Source organism: Anser brachyrhynchus, assembly GCF_964034855.1.
Source record: "Anser brachyrhynchus genome assembly, chromosome: 6".
NCBI lineage: Eukaryota > Metazoa > Chordata > Aves > Anseriformes > Anatidae > Anser > Anser brachyrhynchus.
The window spans coordinates 13,610,490-13,628,996 of record NC_137700.1 but is presented as its reverse complement, the minus strand read 5'-3'; the positions used below and the strand labels follow the sequence as shown (position 1 = coordinate 13,628,996).

Here is an 18,507-nt window from a genome sequence, read left to right as displayed (position 1 = left end):
AAAAGACCAAAGGGATTTTAAACTAGAAGGCAGTTTTATTTCAGCAGGAAAGAAGAGGTGACGTTTAAAGCAAAAACAAACCCTCAAAAGTCAGTCAGCGAGACAGAAAGGAAAAAAAAAAAAAGGTTAATAAGGAGATCATCTTCTGTTCAACCACTGTGTCCTTACAAGGCAGGATTTTTCTTTTCCCTAGACTATCTGGATGGGTAGCTAAAAGCCTGCACTGTTTCCTGATTCTCCTCCCCCCTGCCCCCCTCCCCATCCTTATCATGAAACTTTAAAGCAGATGTGCAAAACAGTAAAACAAATATGAAAAATAGATGCTGTCCAGTATGGGTAGGAAACAAAGTTGCTGTTATCCTCATCTACATAGAAAAGTCCAATAGAAGACCAATTCTATCCACAGAATATTGTATTTTCCTTCAAGGCCATTACAAACCTTTCGGTCAATTTAATAAACGAAAGGTGGTCCTAAACAGGAAGGGGCTCCTGCCTGGAACCCCAAACAGACAGCTATTGCCTCATGACACAAAACTGTCATACTTGAACACAGAAATATTTGATGAGAACAAAATAAATGCTAAGTAGAGAAAACATGGATCTACCGACTGAGACAGATGAGACAAAGGTTTGCAAAAAACCTCTCTTGCTTGTTGCATCCTGCTTTGCAGTCAGCAACTTCCAGGGCAGAGGATTCACTAAACTGCCAGGACTGCAGCAAAACCTACTTAGTCCTTTCTGAGTTTCACCAGTACTATTTCCAAGAATACAGACTATATACTTTTTGCCCTTATTCTCGGTAGTGAACGACCACATCATGTTTTCTGTGTTTATACTTCTGCAAAGTAATTAAAAAACTGAAGAGGGCTCATGAAGCCACCTTACAAAATACTCCGTAGCTACAAAACATTTTACATGAGTTTTGTCTTCTCGTCTTATCAAAAGTTATAGGATAATGACTTTTCAAGTTTTCTAGTTACTTGTATATGGAGAAAGTCTCTGACTCTAGGAGTTGGCAGACAGAAAGGATAACCAAATTCAATGGACTGGAGAATGCTGCTACAGGAAGACAACTACACTTTGAGGACTTTTTTCTTTTTTTAATTTGCCCAGGTGGCAAATGAATTAACTATTGGAATTATTCACCAAAGAGTGTAGAGGATTCCCTGTGAATTGAAGGCCTTAAACTGAGAACATCTACCTAAAACCCTTTTTGATTTGCCCATTGGGCTCCATGTGGGAATGGGTAGAAAAAAAAAGAAAAAGAAAAACTGTTAATCACAGGGCTTGCTGCTCTACACAGTTCAGCAGAAACATACTTTTATGTTATCTGCAAAGAGCGTTCTGTGGTTATGCGATTATGAACGGAAATTAATAAATTGTTAAGGTGATCTGCCCAAAGCATACTTAGACTGTCATCTGAAATGAAGGCTGATAGGCATCATTTTATCCTTCTGTCAGATTTAGGAGATGTAACAAATGACACGAAGAGCTGCTAGCAGCAGCACTGCAGCCCATTGGTTTATTCAGGAACAAATAAACAATGTTTTTAAAATAGAGCTTTACCTTCATCACAGGTAATGAATATTTACATTGCTCAATTTTAATTTTTCATCAGTTCAGCACATATTAAAGCTGATACGTTAACAGACCTAGAACCCAAAGTCATCGTTATGTAAAATGTCCGCAGCATACATCTCAACACCAATCCTCATTGCAGTGAGCAAGCAAATACTGCATGACCTTAATGCCTTTACACAGAGTTTCATTTTCAGACACTCTAACGGATAGAAGCTTGTGCACATCCGGTCAGTCTTGCCCAGCACACTTTGTGATGTCAAGATTGCTGAGATTGTTAAACACAATCTAGCCTCAAAATCAAGCAGTCTGAAATGTCCCCTTTTTGGCGCATGAAATGAGCTCTGCAGAAGAGCCCATATACCATCACACTCCAGATCATCACTGGCTTTTTGTTTTCATCTCTGTACTTGTACTTTGGGGGGGCGGGGAGGGGGAGCTCTTCAAGTAAACAGCTAATCTAAGGAAAATTGAAAGGTGCCTACCACTGTATACACTGGCCCCAACATCCCTTAGCTTGATCCTCGGAGGAATAAAGCTATAAAATATGATACCCTGTGAATTCACTCTTGATTCAACAGTTGTCTTAATCTTTAGTGAGATTCAGAACTGAATGTCAGCTGGGAATTCTATTTTTGATGCATTATTGTAGGACTAGGAATAGAGATGACTGAAATAGCTACAAGGATACTGATGATGTAGAAATTCCAGTGCTGCTGTTACGATTCCTACCTTTCTGACACTAGCAGTGTCACATAGCTAAGCTCCTAGGTAGTATTAAATAGATGTCATTGTGTTAAATAATTCAGACCAAGAAAATAAAAACTTCCATTACAGTTGCAACCTCTCACTAGCTTTTAATATTATAATACTGCATGAATGCAGAAGTCAGCCTACTACCAACTTATACCTGAATGACTGGGGCAGGGGCTATCTTGTATACAGCCACAACTCAAATGACTCTGCTGCTTGATGAGTTTCAGCATACAGAAGTTCCCAATTTCACAGTACTTTCAGAAATAAAGTTTCTATGTACTTCGGTGCGTTCCCAAATATACAATAAAAAAGTCTTCCCACCATACAAAAGGTCACTGCCCTTTCTTCCATACTCAGAGTATCCAGTACTAGTACTGCTTTATCACTTTTAGAAAAAGTCTTTTAAGAACTTATAAATGAGCACTTGAAGAATTCATGTACTCATCTGCCTGTTTAATTATATCTCCAAGCTAAAAAGACTGCCTGTGTAGACATACATTTTGCAATACTGTTACATAAATGTTTAAACAGCTGCTGCAGTTTGAAGATGTATGCAACAATCCATAGCTTTAGAGACACACGGTTATGAACATCACCTTCACACATTTTAGAATATTCCAGATAGTAAACAGGATCTTTGACATATGGTTTGTGTATGCAACCTGAATTTCAGTCTTCCCTGAGCAAGAGAAGCATTTTAAGATGTCAGATTCTAATTAAAAAGTAAAATGTACCTTCCTCTACATTCAGCTACTGGAAAATGTCACAGGATTAAGTGGACCGGGATACTACTTTGGTTTCAAAGAATTATAATGCCTTTCTTTATAGCTTTCCTAAACTTTTGCTACATAGTCTTCAGTAAGGGAAAACATTTAAGGATAGGTCACAGCATTAAAAATACTCAACACCAAAGGTTGGAACAAAATTGTCAAATTCAAACCTTATGCCAAGCATCTCTAGACCTGGATAATGAATTTAGTTAAGGGCCTCTCTCTTCCAATTTTAAAATATAAATGATAACTTTCAAATGTTCAAGCAGGGCAGTATGCTAAAAGTTGTCTACATATGATCATTTTAAAAATAAAGTATTTTAGTACAGCACTGTAGACTCCTACTGTACAGTAGGAGTCTAACGAGTTCATACAAGCAAGTCTTAGTACCACCAGCGCCAGTAGCCTTAAAGGAAGTTGCTGCTACATGCCATTTAAGCCTTCTGGAAGAAGTTGCTCATTATGTATATCCATGTACAACAAACATTTTTCAAAGCCTCTACTTTGATGGGTTGGGACTCTAATACTGAATATATACACATACATATGCTTTATCCACTACACCTTTCTTTTACTGCTAGGATTGCTAATTGAAATATGTAAAAATTGGCTACCATTTTCCAAAGCAAATTTTCAAAAGACAAGAGAGAAAAGAAGGTAGACTGCAGTTTGATTTTACACCATTCCTTCCATTCCTCTAAGAATTACATGTCATACAGCGCACATAAAGCATAGCGCGCATCAGACATCTTCTCATTTCCTCAGGTCTTCTTTGTAGGCTTCTCTTACAGCTGGGGTCAATCAGACTTCTGTGCAGCAACACATTTTGCACTGACTGAAGATCTCACTTTCAGCTTCTTTCCTAAATCTTTCATGTATTGTTTTTCCCCACTGCTCGTTGCTACTCCTGACAAATGCATTTTTAAAATGATTTCCGAATTTTGAAGAAGTTTTACATCCTACAGACATCTATGTAATCCCACTCCTCTTGGGTATGCATTGCCTAAGGCAACACAAGCCTGAACAAAAAATGCAGCTGTGTAAGATACCAGGACACAGGCAGAGCCAGAACAACCAGCATTTACCTCCTTGGCTTATGGCACTGCTGAGGGACAGCAGCAGGCTGTTTAGAGCACACCAGAACCTCCATGTGTGAAATAAAGCTCCCCACAGCAGCGATTTGCTCCCCTTCAGGTCCCAGCTCAGCAGCACGAAGACGCCTCGGCCCCACGGCTCCACAGGCCCCAAGGCCCTACAGGGCCCAACGCCCTGAGCTGTGTGGAGCTCCTTGGCCCCTAACAACAGAGCAGAAAGGCCTAGGGCCTCCTCAAGCCTTGGCAAACCCTCCTTAAAGCACACAAACTCTGTGTGTGTGTGTGTGTGTGTGTGTGTCTGTCTGTGTGTGTGAATCTTGAAAGCACCAAAGTCAGCTAATGTGATTCTGACTAAGTGTTGGGAACCGGCCTGGCAGAGGACGCAGCACTTCAGCGTGATCAGCTCTCAGAACTAATGGCAGCCCCACATCTGCGGCTTCTCCGTTCACTTGCTTTTCTACAGATGTTTCCACAAAAGCACACCAGAATAAGAATGAGACATCAGTGACCTTTCTTCCTATTATTTTTGTTATCATTACCTGTCAGTCTCTTTCATTTCCAGTCTTCTTATACGACCTTTCTAGTGTCAGGTGCTATGAGCTCTGTATTCAGCATCACTGCAGAAGCCACAACTGATATTTTGGGTTCCTTTCTGTCCTAAGGGTTGCAGTGTCATAAGTAAGTTCAGCACAAGGTAGTGGGGAAATAGTTTCCACACAAGTGACCATACATTCCTAGCCTGCATCAAGAGGAGTGTGGGCAGTAGGTTGAGAGAAGTGATCCTCTTCTCAGCACTGGTGAGGCCACACCTGGAGTACTGTGTGCAGTTCTGGGCTCCCCAGTACAAAACGGACGTAGAACTTCTAGAGAGGGTCCAGCGCATTGCCACGAAGATGATTAAGGTATTGGGACATCTGTCCTATGAGGAAACACTAAGAGGGACGGGTCTGTTTAGCCTAAAGAAGAGGAGATTGAGAGGGGATCTTATCAACCTCTATAAATACCTGAGGGGACAATGTAAAGTGGATGGGGCCAAACTCTTCTCAGCGGTGGCCAGTGATAGGACAAGGGATAATGGGTATAAATTGAATCACAGGTGGTTTCATTGCCATTTGAGAAAGAACTTCTTTACAGTTTGGGTGACAGAGCACTGAAACAGGCTGCTCAGAGAGGTTGTGAAGTCTCCTTATTTAGAGATATTAAAACCCACCTGGATGCGATCCTGTGTAACATGCTCTACGTGACCCTGCTTGAACAGGGGGGTTGGACTAGATGACCTCTAGAGGTTTCTCCCAACCTCAAAACCATTCTGAGATTCTGTGATTTCTTAACTGAAAAGAGCTACACACAGTCTAAATTAATTTCCTAACATCTCTAATTCAAATCACTTGACATCTGAATAATTATTATGAAAAGTAGCCAACTCTTCATGTTGCCTGGATAAGACTTTTTTTTTTTTTTTTCCCTGAAAAGCTAGAGTTACATGTTCCAACTATCTCAAACAACAGAGCAAAGTAGGAATTTCACCGAAGTATAGTCTGGCTCATTCTGATACAAAGGCTTCCAGTACTAACAGAAAGTTTCAAGCTAATATCGAGTGATTTTGAAGAGCAAAACTATTGCCTCAACTCATTCCCAAGTATGAAAGATACACTTGCTGCAGAACTGCAGCTCTTGTCCAGTGTGGAGGAGTGACAGGTTGATCAATAATGTCACACAAGGCAGAAGAGACTCTCTTCGGAATTTGTTCAACATGGCCTCTAGTTATTGCATTTCATGGGCTATGACTAAGAACTGCAACTTTGATTGCTGTATTTGCAATACATTGCACTAATATCTGTCTGTGGCCCTGGAGCCTGCCTCTGTTTTTAAGCTAAGATAAGAGAAACTCTCTTCTCTGCACAATTCTCTATGTTTAAACAGATCACTTGCAGAGATATTTTCTTAACCACAGCATTTCTCAGTGTGACAAAGGACCAGAACTTAACTATAATTTTGTGTTGCTGGGCATTGTTCCATTTCTGAGGAACAAGGACAATTAGTCCTGCAAAAACTGCTGCTCCTCCAGATGACAGAACATTTTGATTCTCTGGAGGATACCAGTGTACGTTACAATGCAGGAGTTCAACAAAGCACAGATTATTTAACAATCATCAGAGAAATCAAACCAGACACCTTTCCTAATCATTTATCAAAGCACATACAGTCTCATTTTATGGCAGTTGAAGAAATAAATATTGAGGTAAAAAAATTCTTCTCTAACCAGTTCATTTCAATAAAGTGTAACAAAATATCACAGTAGATGTGTGGTGTTCTGACAGCTATTTTTTGTGGTTGTTTTTCACCATTTCATTTCCTCAGCTGAAAACTACAGAGAGCCTTGGAAATCACCAACTTGCAGCAATAACTCTCTCAGCCACAATTCTGAGGTTTCCTTTTGGGACGTTTAATGACATTCTGCAGGAAAGCAAGCACTTGCTGTAATGACAGGTGCTGGAAGATGCACAGCTGGCTGGCCTCATTGCCTGAGCAGGGAGGAAAAGGTCTGTGTTAAGGCCTGATGATTTCTTGCCTTTAAAGCCAACAAGCCCAAAGTGATGGACAAAAGCTTGCTACCACTTTCAGAAAGCTACAGTTCTCAGAGATACGCAGCTGTAATATACATAGGGCTCAGCAAGAAAGCCATACATACACACATCCACCATTCATCCTGAAGGCGTTGGCCTGACAGCCCAAGGGTCTGCATCCACTGTTTCAGCATCTGCTTTCTATTCACAAGCATTTGGTCAAGCGTTCCACGCTAAAACATGTTAAGGTTTAACTGACAGTGAAAGTAGGAAGACTGCGAGGCTACATAAGGCATCCACACATCTACAGACCAGCCTAAGCAAGCAGAAGAGGAAAAACAAATCCATGCAGAGATGCATGCCTTTTGACCAAATTGTCTCATCTAGTTTTACATAGTAGCAGTGAACAGAAAACAGGTACCTTAATTTATGAATAGACTCCCTTAGTTATCTCTGGAAAGGCCAATTTTTATCTGTGCTTTGGGACTTTGCAAAACAGCTTTCAGGGTGGCTGTGGGCATTGCACACAGCTGGAATGAGTAGGAGAAAACATCAAACCATTCCTTCAGACACCAATAACCCAGTCATCTGTTATACCGTAACCCATAAGCCTTCTTAGACAAAGTCTTTGGTTTCAATGCAATTCATTTTATCCTGCACTCAACAGCCTAATTTTGTTGGGAAATAATGAACAGCTTGTTCCAAAGTCTGTCATCTCGACCGGGGATCTTTCCAGTGACACCGAAGGGCTTTCAGTGACCGAGTTTAAACTTACTAAAACAACATTGGCACTATCTCCAGGGAGTTCCAGGTCAGGGACGAATTCATGCAACATACATTTCTCAATCTTGTCTGAGATCACTTCATACAGAAATAACGTGTGGACAGTAAGACATTTTCAACAAAGGTGAGATTTCTGTTGCCTCTACAAGCTGCTAGCCAGTGGCAGTGTAAAAGGGGAGGGAAGAGCTGAAAGCACATTTTTTTGATAGAGGAATCTGATAAAAGCAGTATCACATGTTGTCAGATGCAAACACAAAAGAGACTTATATCTTTAAACAGCAGCAGAAATATCAGAGGAAGTAAATACCTTGGAATTTGTCTTAATTACTTTGCACAATGGTATCAGAACTGTTTTCTATAAACATAAAAAACAAGAGTAACAACAAAGGCTAGTACTGTCCCCGTATCAATTTCAAGACCTTCTTAGGAGAGTTTTGAAAAGGCAAGGCACCAACTACTGAAACAAGATGCCCTCTTTCTGGATGTGTGGCATTACCTGCGTTCCTGGATTCGACAAAGAATTCTCTCACCATTAACCAGTAGAGAAACTGCAAGGCAACTAAGGACAACCTCCAGTTGTTCATTTTTTTCTCCAGAACAACATAGTGTTTCTTTCTGCAAATGTCAGGCAGTTTCTTTCACAAAATGTCTAAACATTTATCAGTTCAGAATTTCCAACCCAGTTATTTATGGAAACAACCTGCACAAAAAGAACTGTTGCTAACAGACTTTGGACTGTGATCTAGCAGCCTGTAATTATCATTTTTGTTAAACCTTCCCCCACAGACAAATGATTCCCTTAAAGGTGCTTCCCAAACAGAAGTCCTCATTGGAAAGAATATGTATGTATGTATAGTCCATAAACAGATTGGATTAAAAAGTGATAAGTGCACCATTTAATCTCATAAATAAGTAGAACAGGAAATTGTTGTTGTTGTTATTGACTGCTTTCAGAGCTATTCAGAATAATCTCAAAGAAAACTCCTAGCCCATTTCTAATTTGTACTGCTCAGAGTGGACCTATTTCCATTTTTAATCATTTCTGTTAAACCATGGTATCTCATCATCTCCTCATCTTTTGTTTTGTTTCTCATAAGAGTGAAAGGCTGAGGATACCTGTTCACCTTTTCTTCTCCTTAGTCTCCCCCTTCCTTCTGCCTGAAAGTTGTTCAGAATCCCCAGAACTGTGACTATGCTAAACAGATGGCCGAGACTTAACACATTGTTATAAAAAAGTAGGTTTACTCTCCATTTTCATGCCAGTCCTACTTCCCTGATTACACCACAGCATGCATGTTAGTCAGCTCCTGCACTCCAAAGCAAGTCCTTGGTGAAAACACCCAGGGCATAACAAAAGACATTTAGCCCCAGTCATACACAGATGACACAGATTTCAGCTCTGTTTAAGGATAGTTAATCCAAATCATTTATTCTCTCCTGTATACAGTCTTGTCTATAGTTTTTATATTTCAAAAAATAATTCATATGTCATTATTTTGTGGTAAAACTGGAGACAAACAGAACAAGAAAGATAAAGGAACCACTGCTGGGTACCAAAAGAAATGTCAAGGAAACTCCAAAACCAAAAGCCTAAAAAAAAAAAAGTGAGATAAGTGTAAGTCTATCTTTCCCACTGCCCCCATCAACAGTAGTGATTAAATTGTCTGCACAAGAATTCAAAACACTTTTAGAGCATCTTACTACATGTTATTACTACTGGCCAGAGAGTATGCTGCACAGTAAAATGCAGTTTTCACATGCTGTTCTACAAAAAGACAGGATGAGTACAGGGACCGTTTTGCAAACACGGAGGACAGATGAGGACAGGGCATGTGGACAGCCCAGTGCCAGTGGAGTACTCAGTTACTGACTTCGAAGGGAAGACTTCCTAGCAGAACAAAAAATCAGGAGAGTCACACAAATCATCTCTTAAAAAGTGATAAAGCAGCAAAGATAAATGCTTAAGTGCTCCCCCCAAAAAAGAGAAAAACAAACAAAAGCAACAAAACAAAACACCAACCCACGCTTACAGATGAGAGTGACCCAAGGAAGGCAAAGAGGAGGAGGCAGTAGGAGTAAAGATGAAAGATGTGCCTTAGGGCTTTCGTGATTAGCCTGTGGTCTCTATGCAGCTCTTTCAACCTTTGCGCAGCTCGGAAGACATGAAGTTCCTACAGAGTTAACACTGGATATCAAATAGAATGTCATTTCTGCCCATCTGCATTATATCCAGAACTAAAGCCACAATTTTATAGAGAAGTCAGAGTTAATAACAAGGAGGCATGAATGTTGCCTTAAGAGTGTTTTTCACCCTGCTTTTCTGACATAATGCATGCATAGACCTGTCGAGTTAATAGCAGAGGTGAGCACGTCTGCATGTAGTTCCTTACTGATAATTGGAGTACAAGGGCCACTAATTACAGAGAACTTGGTGGCACGAAAGAGTCACAGAAATACAGTGTGGACCTAATGACTTCTTCCATTCAGCTGTGAAATATTTAATCCACTATCCAACTGCAGATGTAGGGAATGAACTAGACTGCATTTTAAGCTAAGATGGATATCCCATACAAGACAACCCTAAAGCAATATAAGACAGACAAATCTGTTTGGTTTCCTCTTTCCCATTACGTTCTAAGTTCTTATCAACAGGTCTTGGTTTTAACACTGGCTGCCTATGAGTAAGCATATTATTTTTTATATTATTATTATTTTTTAAGATAAAAAATAATCAAGGAAAGTAGAAAACTAGAAAAAAAATCCTTGGGCAGGAAAAATGCTGCTTTACATTTGAAATCAAATCACATTTCTGATGTTGATGAGAAGGTCAGTATTTCCATTGCTGTAGATTGTAAATTTATTAATTTGGGGGGAATTGAAACAATTCTTTCTTCTCACATTCACAATTTTTGCTGGCTGCGACATGTCTGCGTCAACTCCAGTGAAAAGAAAACATTCAGCCTTAACTCATCTTCGGTGGAAATGAATGAAAGAAAGAAGTAGGGTAAGGTGTAGCAAAGTAGAACAACCTCAGGAAGGCTCTAGACCACATCTTCAGCCCCAACTACTGGTGTTACTGCCTGGACGGTAGCAAAGTCTGAGCATTCTGGTACTGCTTCGCTGTTAGGCAAGGTTGTAAGAAGTCAGGATGGGGAATGTAGGATCAGCTTCAACAGTCTGGTCCATCTGTTCAGGTAGGCTGTTCTAGCCAAGGGTTTTTGATAGTCTGTTCAGAGCATTCTTGGGATAAATGGCACCATACAAATGAAATACATTTTTTTATTTGACATCGTCAAAAAAGTCAGGAAAAGCTCTCAGGAAGAAGCTTTCCTATTCCTGAATAGGATGGCTTGCTTTTCCTCTCCAGACCTTGGAGAGATGGCGTTCAGATCGCTGATATGATATTTATCAGTAGGACCTTACTTAGACAAGGGCTCTCTGTTACTGATTACACTTGAAGAAATTGCACTAGATTCACCGGAAGTATCAATACCGACACCTTTTAATTAGAGTAATCTGTATCAACAACCTCTGCTAGTGATTCGTGAACAGATATTTTGCAACGTTGAACTTTGCTACATTTTCATGAGTAAAGGGTAGAGGATTTGGATCTCTCGTATAAACTGTTTTGTGAGAAGAAGAGTAGAAATTAATTCATTAGCCACTCTAAAATTCATAGTGTCATCTTTGACATTCCTTTCCTGATGGTGCAATTAATAAACATTGCAGACCCCATCAAGACAAATTTATCACCTAGAACACAAGATTTTGAAACCTTACCTTCAGTCAGTGTTTTTGAGTGTTTGCATCAATGCATCACAGAAACCGCAAATCAGGAAAAACAACCACGATGCAGTACAAACACCACACACGTCATTTAGGAATCCACTTCAGACTATTATTAGAATGTGAAGACCAAGTGTGGGGTTACATTTATCCATCACACCATGAGGAGCTTATTATTTGAGCTACATGTAAAAATGCTTTCAAAGGAAGGGTTTCAGAGGCATGGATTTACTCACTGTGGCCAAGGCACATCCATATATTGGCTTATCCTGATATAACAGAGTGAAACCCCACAGCCCCTGTACGTGTGTAAGTGAAATACCAGTTAATGGTGATACAGCTTTCTTCTGCTGCTGCACGTGGACTATTTATCTTCATGCGAGTGAACCAAGCTTTATTGCTATGCACTTGTTTTGTATTTTGAGTGGCACATACTAAATATACTTATGCAGCCTTTGGCTTATTTTTAGGTAGAAAATAATTAAAAAATAAATCAAATGTGTGAAGCTGATTATAAGCAGAATTGCTCAGCATACAATGCTCACAAATAGGAAACGAAACAAGAGAAAATGCCTTTTCCTCTGGAGATTTTGTAGGTCCAGCTTTTCCAATAAAAGCTGATCTAGGCTCCAAAAGTCATTCTGTGTTAATCCCATGTAGCATTGTAATGTATTTTTTCCACTTGCAAGTGACTGGTACCACCTTTATTTTGAACTAACAGAAGCAAAGATGTCAAGGTCATGCTTTTTCAGTTTGCTGAAGCAATCTAATACTGTGACTATCTAGGTCAGCTGCCAGCAGAACTGGACTTTAAATATCTTATAAGAGCATCACTGCATATCTGGTTTAATTCTGCCCTGCAATTTGAAAGTCTAATGCAGGCAAGTACATGAAAGAATTTCTCATTCAATCAGCCTCACCTTGTTCATATACAGGAAAGCATCACATTGCTTTAAAGACACACAGGAAAGAAAGCTAACAACAAAGGGCTTTTATGCCTTTTGAAAAGGGGAAAATGGAGCAGTAATGGATTGTGAATGGCTTGGTTGATATATCACAAAGCTGAAATAATAAGCAAGAGAGAGTCTTCTGGGAAGGAGTCTCTCTGTCTGAAGAATGCGACCTGACCTGCAAATGGCAAAAGAAGCATTTATATATTGGCTAGGTCTGAAGATGAGACAGGATGATACAGGGGAAAGAAGCAAAGAACAAACAAAAAAGCAAAATCTGTTTAGGTGTTTTATTGCTTTAAACAATACCAGCAATGGCAATATGCCTGTTGATAGATTGACCTTGATATACCTGTTGGCTACCAAAGTAATTTCAGTTCATTCCACAGCTCGGTTGAAGAGCTTTTCAAACTACAGCAAAATAAGTGGATGGAGAACAAGAATACCCTCATGTAGTCCATTACCATCTTCTTTCAGCTTGATTGCTCTTACAGCTTATATTAATCACATTGCCTACAGCCGTTGAGAAATGAACAATTAGGTTATGAAAATAAACAGTCAAGTGATAGCTTACCTCAATTAGTCTTTAGTTTTCCCAGACACTACCACTTAGGGTTACGAATTAATTGCCTGTTGCTTTCCTCCCAAGAGCTCGCCTTAGCTAAAGAATTTTATGGCACTAAAATACCTATCAAAGACTAAGTCTTTCTGTCCACATATAACTTAGAGTGAAAAAAGCCATATATACCTAAATCCAAATCCCATTGGAAAAATACCCACGTTATAATTGATACAAGATCCATGTCTTTGACTTTCAGCAAACAAACCCAAATTCTTTGTTATAGTGTTGTAAGTATTCACAATGTTTGCCCCATAAGCAATAGAGTACTGAAACTACAGCACCACTGTCTCATTGCACATCTTAAATAAAAGCATGTAAGACCAAAAAAGCAGTGTGGGGTATGACCATTATAGCCTGAAAGTTTAATAGAATAAGAAAGGCTTTATATGCTGTTTAAATAACACTGCAGTATGCATCACCTAGAAGGTTATTTCATATATGAAGCATAGAGTCACATAAATGCAAGCAGAAAATATAGACAAAAATAATAAAGAAATGGCTGTGAGAAATATCAATGACAAGGGGAGGAGAGGAAGAACAGATTTGTATTTAAGCTGAAAAGTGTGGGGAAAACTGAATTTGAGAAAGGGAGAGAATGAAGTGCTGGTGTGCAAGTACAGCAAATGAGGATGGAGAATCAGGACTATATCAAATGCAGATCACTAAAACTGCAAATGAAACATTCCTCCAGAAAGTGTTATTCCCGAACAGATTCAAGACATCTTGACAACTCTGTATGCAAAAGATCCAGTTTATTGTCAGCTAACAGCATTTTTCCCTCCGCAAATCACTGAGCATCCGAGACAGACAGAGTGCCAAACGCTATGGACAACTGGAAAATCATCCAAGCTAACTTTAATCCACTCTCTCAGCGAACTGACTCATCTTTGCTTAAGCTTAATAAGACTACCTACTACAATGAGTAGATGATGAAGTACAGCAAGTACAGATTTCTAGAACAACGTTTGTACAACTGTATAGAGAGGCCATTGCTGAATTCTCAGTTAACACAGTGTTCTGCAAAACTGCAGGAACAACATTATGGAAATATAAATGCCACAGGTAGTGATGTATAGGGTAAATTTGCTGGGTCAGCAGTAACTGAGATTTTATAGATCTCAGTTAAACTAATGTATGTTCCTAGAGGGGGAAAAAAGGTTACTTCACAGGGTTTCTATTGACATAAAAATGAGAAACTCCTGGACGTAGTCAGAGCCTCTCCTGCAGTGGAATTCTGCTATTGATTACCTCCCTTCTTAAATGTACGCTTTGAATGGCGTTCATTTCAAATTAACATTTAGGATTCTGGGGAAGGAAGAACTAAACCAATAAAATTCATGTCCAGTAAATCATAAAAAAATTCTGATTAGTTTGGTAGGGGGAACTCAGTTACAATGGTAGTCAGCATAATACACGCTTGTACTGGCAGCTCAAGTGAAAGGGCTTTAAACAATTACCAGCGTACATTCGTATGAAACGTTGATATTATCTAAAACAGGCTGTAACAATTTCTCATAAAACTACTTATTTGCCAAAGACTAAAAGCTCAGAAGTATTACTTTTCAGGAGCAAAGTACTGTTTATACTTTTCAGCTACATTTCAAGATCCACAAAAGGACAGACCCCTCACATTAGAACTTGCCAACGCCCTGCTTTCTGTAATGCTGCCCATTTGCTGTGAATTTTGAGAATACTGTCCCTTCCTCAACTCCCCACCATCCCCCACACCCCAAAATGCAGAACCTCTGCCATCAAAAGATTGTACGAAAATAGTGCTTCCCAATCACTTTGTTCATACAATCTTACTATGCAATTGTGATATACAGGGAAGTAAGAGAAGGCTGTACTGCAAATCAAAGCTCTTTGGTATTAACCGATGCCAGGCGCGGTATTCCCCCAGCCACGCTTGTCTGTGCTTTACAGTAAATCCTAAATTCCACGATAGTGCTAGTATCTCCTCCTAGAATAATGCCATCAACATGCACAGGAGTTTTCCTGGTGATACGTGCCCTTGAAGGTTGCCCTCTAAATAGAATTCAAATATAAGAGCAGTCCTCCTCATTGCCAAGATTTCTCTTTGATCTGAAAATTCTGTAACTTGACTCTGAGCCACTGAGGACCTCATTAGACATCTCTTTTGCAACAAACACTTGCCTTCCCAAAGTAGTCCCCCAGTACTATGCTTTTGAGAGCTCTGTGGGGAAATCCTCATCAGTAAAGGATGGAAACCTCTTATCCATTCACCAAAGAAAATCTTGTCAAAGAGGTAATTAGAAATTCTTGAATCTCAGACTATTAAATTACAAATTAATTACAACTTCACTACCTTACAATTGCAATTTCTCTACAGCTTTGGTGGCAGTAAAGAAAGTTTCAATACGTAAAGTTTTCAGCACAGTGGTTGAACACTATTTACATGTATAGTAACCTGACTAGTCAGCTGGAACCCTAATTTTCAAGCTTCACGTGTACATACCAGCAAGCTAATCCCAGCTATCTACCTCATTTTCCATGAATCCCAAGTTAACTCTCTACTCCACTGCTTTTGCAGGCTATTTTTCTCCACAGGCTAAAGCAAAACTCACCACAAATACATCTAAACAATCCACAGGACTTGCTAAATTGTGAATGTTTTGCTTATCAAACCTTCGCAGTCACTCTGAAGTCTCGCAGATGTTCCAGTCATACCAAAACTAGGAATATAGCGTACTCCTTTTTAATTGAAATCAGTCTATTAAAAGAGGTTGCACTAAGAGCTTGAAAAGCCCGTCTGGAAACATAGGTGGCATCAGCGGTGCATACCATCTCCTAAGCTATTCAATTTATTTATCAGGAGCCAAGTCATTTGATTTCAGCAACACAAATTTCACACTGTGTTGAGAAAAGCAGTATTATAATTAAAACTGGTTTAGAGGAATGCAAAGATTATAGAAAACTCACATATGGAGGCTTACAAAGGATCAGAATTTTATACCTGGGATCAGCATTACTTCTCCCACAGGTTTTTTCACTGGAAATGTTGCTACAATAGAGTAGCTGCATGTCAAATCATAGGCGCAATCCAGCCTTGATGCACCATAACATGAACATTAATATTTTTTACATAGAAACCTCAGAACTTCAGAAAACAAAACAACTGAGATCTGGGACAAATTTGAACTAGAAATGAATTCATAGCATATGATCTCTACAGTTTTTTTTTTTTTTAAAGACAACGGATATCCCTGACGTGAGTAGGGTTACCAGAATCTGCTCTTAGAAGATAGTTTTGTCAGAGGAGGGTATACAGCTCTGCCTGCTGCGTACTTCTAGATCAATGCTAGCGCACAGCTCTAATAGGGAACTACCTTAACATTACTTCAGTTATTATGGTCATGGACACAAGCAATTTTAAAAGTTCATGCGATTTTCAGGGGTCTCCTGAATACATTTAAAAAGACACATTATTCTATTTATTTATTTTAAACTGGGACAGAGCATCACACTATGAAAACCCACTTTAAAATATCTCAGGTTAGGCTCAGAAACCTTGCAGAATGCACATCTACAGTCACAGGTGATGAATAGACAGTAAACGTCTACACCTAGGCAGCACCACTGTTGCGCTCCTTAGTGTTGATCAAAGATGTTTCTTTGCCCAGAAGCTTTCCATTCATCTGCAGACATTTTCAGACACAACCCCCCCCCAGCTTTAAGGCTGTAAGAGGTAAGATCAGTGAAACCCGTATTTTAATAAAATGGTTCTGCTAAGGTGTTATTAAAAATAATAAATAATATATTTGGTAGCAGGAATTATATGTGATTATTTGTTTCTTCTCAAATTATGTAATTAGTTCTTAAGCTTTGTGTAGATAAGGACAAACTAACAGACAAATGGAAAAAAAACCACAATGCTTTACAGAGCTTTTGACTGACTTTCTAGTGTTTTGATGGCTGCTTATGGACTGAATATTGTATTACAAATGCAAGCACAGCAGAATGCAAGGATCTGTCAGTTCATGCATCATTTGCAACTCTAGGATCTTTTTTCCCCCTCCCTCACAGTAAGACCAAACAAAAACAAAACAAAACAAAAAAACACCAACAAAAAGCCCAAAACAAAACAAAACAAAAACAGCTTTAAATGACCTGACCTCTGAAATAATTCACCTTTTCCTTTCAGACCCAGTGCTTTCATGGGGCTGTATCTTAATGACTAAAATAAGCAAGCTCTTTAGGGAAATAGAAACATTCTAGCTCTGAGTAGCACTAAACATGTGGGCATCCACCTGAAATGTTAGCTGTACACCTTGAGGAACTGGATATAAAAGTGCTAAAGGGTTCTCCCTACAGATACAGAAACATTATAATACAGGATTTCCAACTGCTGGAGAATCTGGACGTCCTCAAAATTATGGCTACAAAAAGCCAGCTAGTCTGACAATCTATCCCAGAAATAGTTATAATAATGAGCACCCAAAAATCATTCAGCTGGGTTGATTAATGCATGTTTACTGCAAACATGAACTGCCATTTCCAGAAACTGCTAATTACAGACACAACACTAGGTCTGCTCAAAGGAGGGAGAGTACGTTGTAATTGCTCTTATTTAAGACAACTGTTATTTACTTGTCATCAGTCTTGCATTGTTGTTGTACTACCTTAGTCAAAACCCACAAAACCGGCTATTTTATCAAAACTTTTTCATCTTCCCTTTGCTATATGCTGCAAAAACAACAACAAAAATAAAAATCTGCTTCCACTGTTGGTCCACAGTAGTACCGCTGTCACTGTAACACCACTTCAGAGCAAAAGGATGCAGCTGCAATGAATCAGGCTGCCATCATAAGACCAGTAGACAAGCATAATAATAGTAAAGATGGCCTCAAATGCATAAACCCAAAAGAGGTTAATTTCCCTAGTTTGTTCCCCCAAGTGGAAAAAGACCGATGTCATCAGGGGAAACTATGTTCAAGTACACATTAGTCACTCTGAGATGATATTTTTAAATCAAAAGCATGTCTTTAGGTAATGGGGCAATTTATAGCAGTGAGAGATGTGTACCCTTCATGTGGATAGAAATTAAAGAGGAAGACAGAAAAGTTTTGTTTCCTGTAGCTCTCCTCCCAGCTCCTCTGCTGTTGCTCCCTTCCCAACCTCAGTGCACCAGTTTCTGCTTGGCCAGTACCCAGATGAGCTCTCACCCAACACGCGCTGCCTGCCCTCCGGCCACTCCAGGCTGAATTGCCATCACTGCCCCTCGATTGCCTCTCCATCCCAGTGCCTGGCCCACAGCAGCCCGGCTGGAAGGAGCAGCACTTACAGGGGCGCTTGGAAAAGCCCCAGCAGCCCACAGGAAAGGGAACTTCCTCGGAGAACTTGGCCATCAAACTCCAATGGGCTCGGCTGAGTGTATGTAAGATGTTGGTTTTAGCTCTTGTCATCAGGCCAAAGGCAGGCATAGCCCTGATAGTAGGCAAGCCTTCTGCCAAATTATCATTCTGTTCCAAAACACTACGGATTATCAATTAATCAGTTGTAAGAAATAATATAGCACAAGAATGTATTTCATCCTATCTTATTTAAGCAGTACAGCTGAATAATTTTTATTTAAATTAGCCC

General features: G+C 39.5%; 1 protein-coding gene across 2 annotated transcripts in view; it reads right to left on the bottom strand.

Annotated features, from left to right (window-relative positions):
* The window catches only part of LOC308197434 (uncharacterized protein), a 170,262-nt gene that overhangs the window by 11,841 nt on the left and 139,914 nt on the right, over nt 1-18,507 (bottom strand). The window contains exon 4 of one of the 2 annotated variants that reach the window (XR_013952931.1): nt 3,672-6,723. The exons of the other annotated variant lie outside the window; for it this stretch is intronic. The gene's annotated coding sequence lies outside the window, so the exon portion shown is untranslated. Of the gene's footprint in view, nt 1-3,671; nt 6,724-18,507 lie in introns of those variants that run through there. 2 annotated transcript variants of the gene reach the window in all.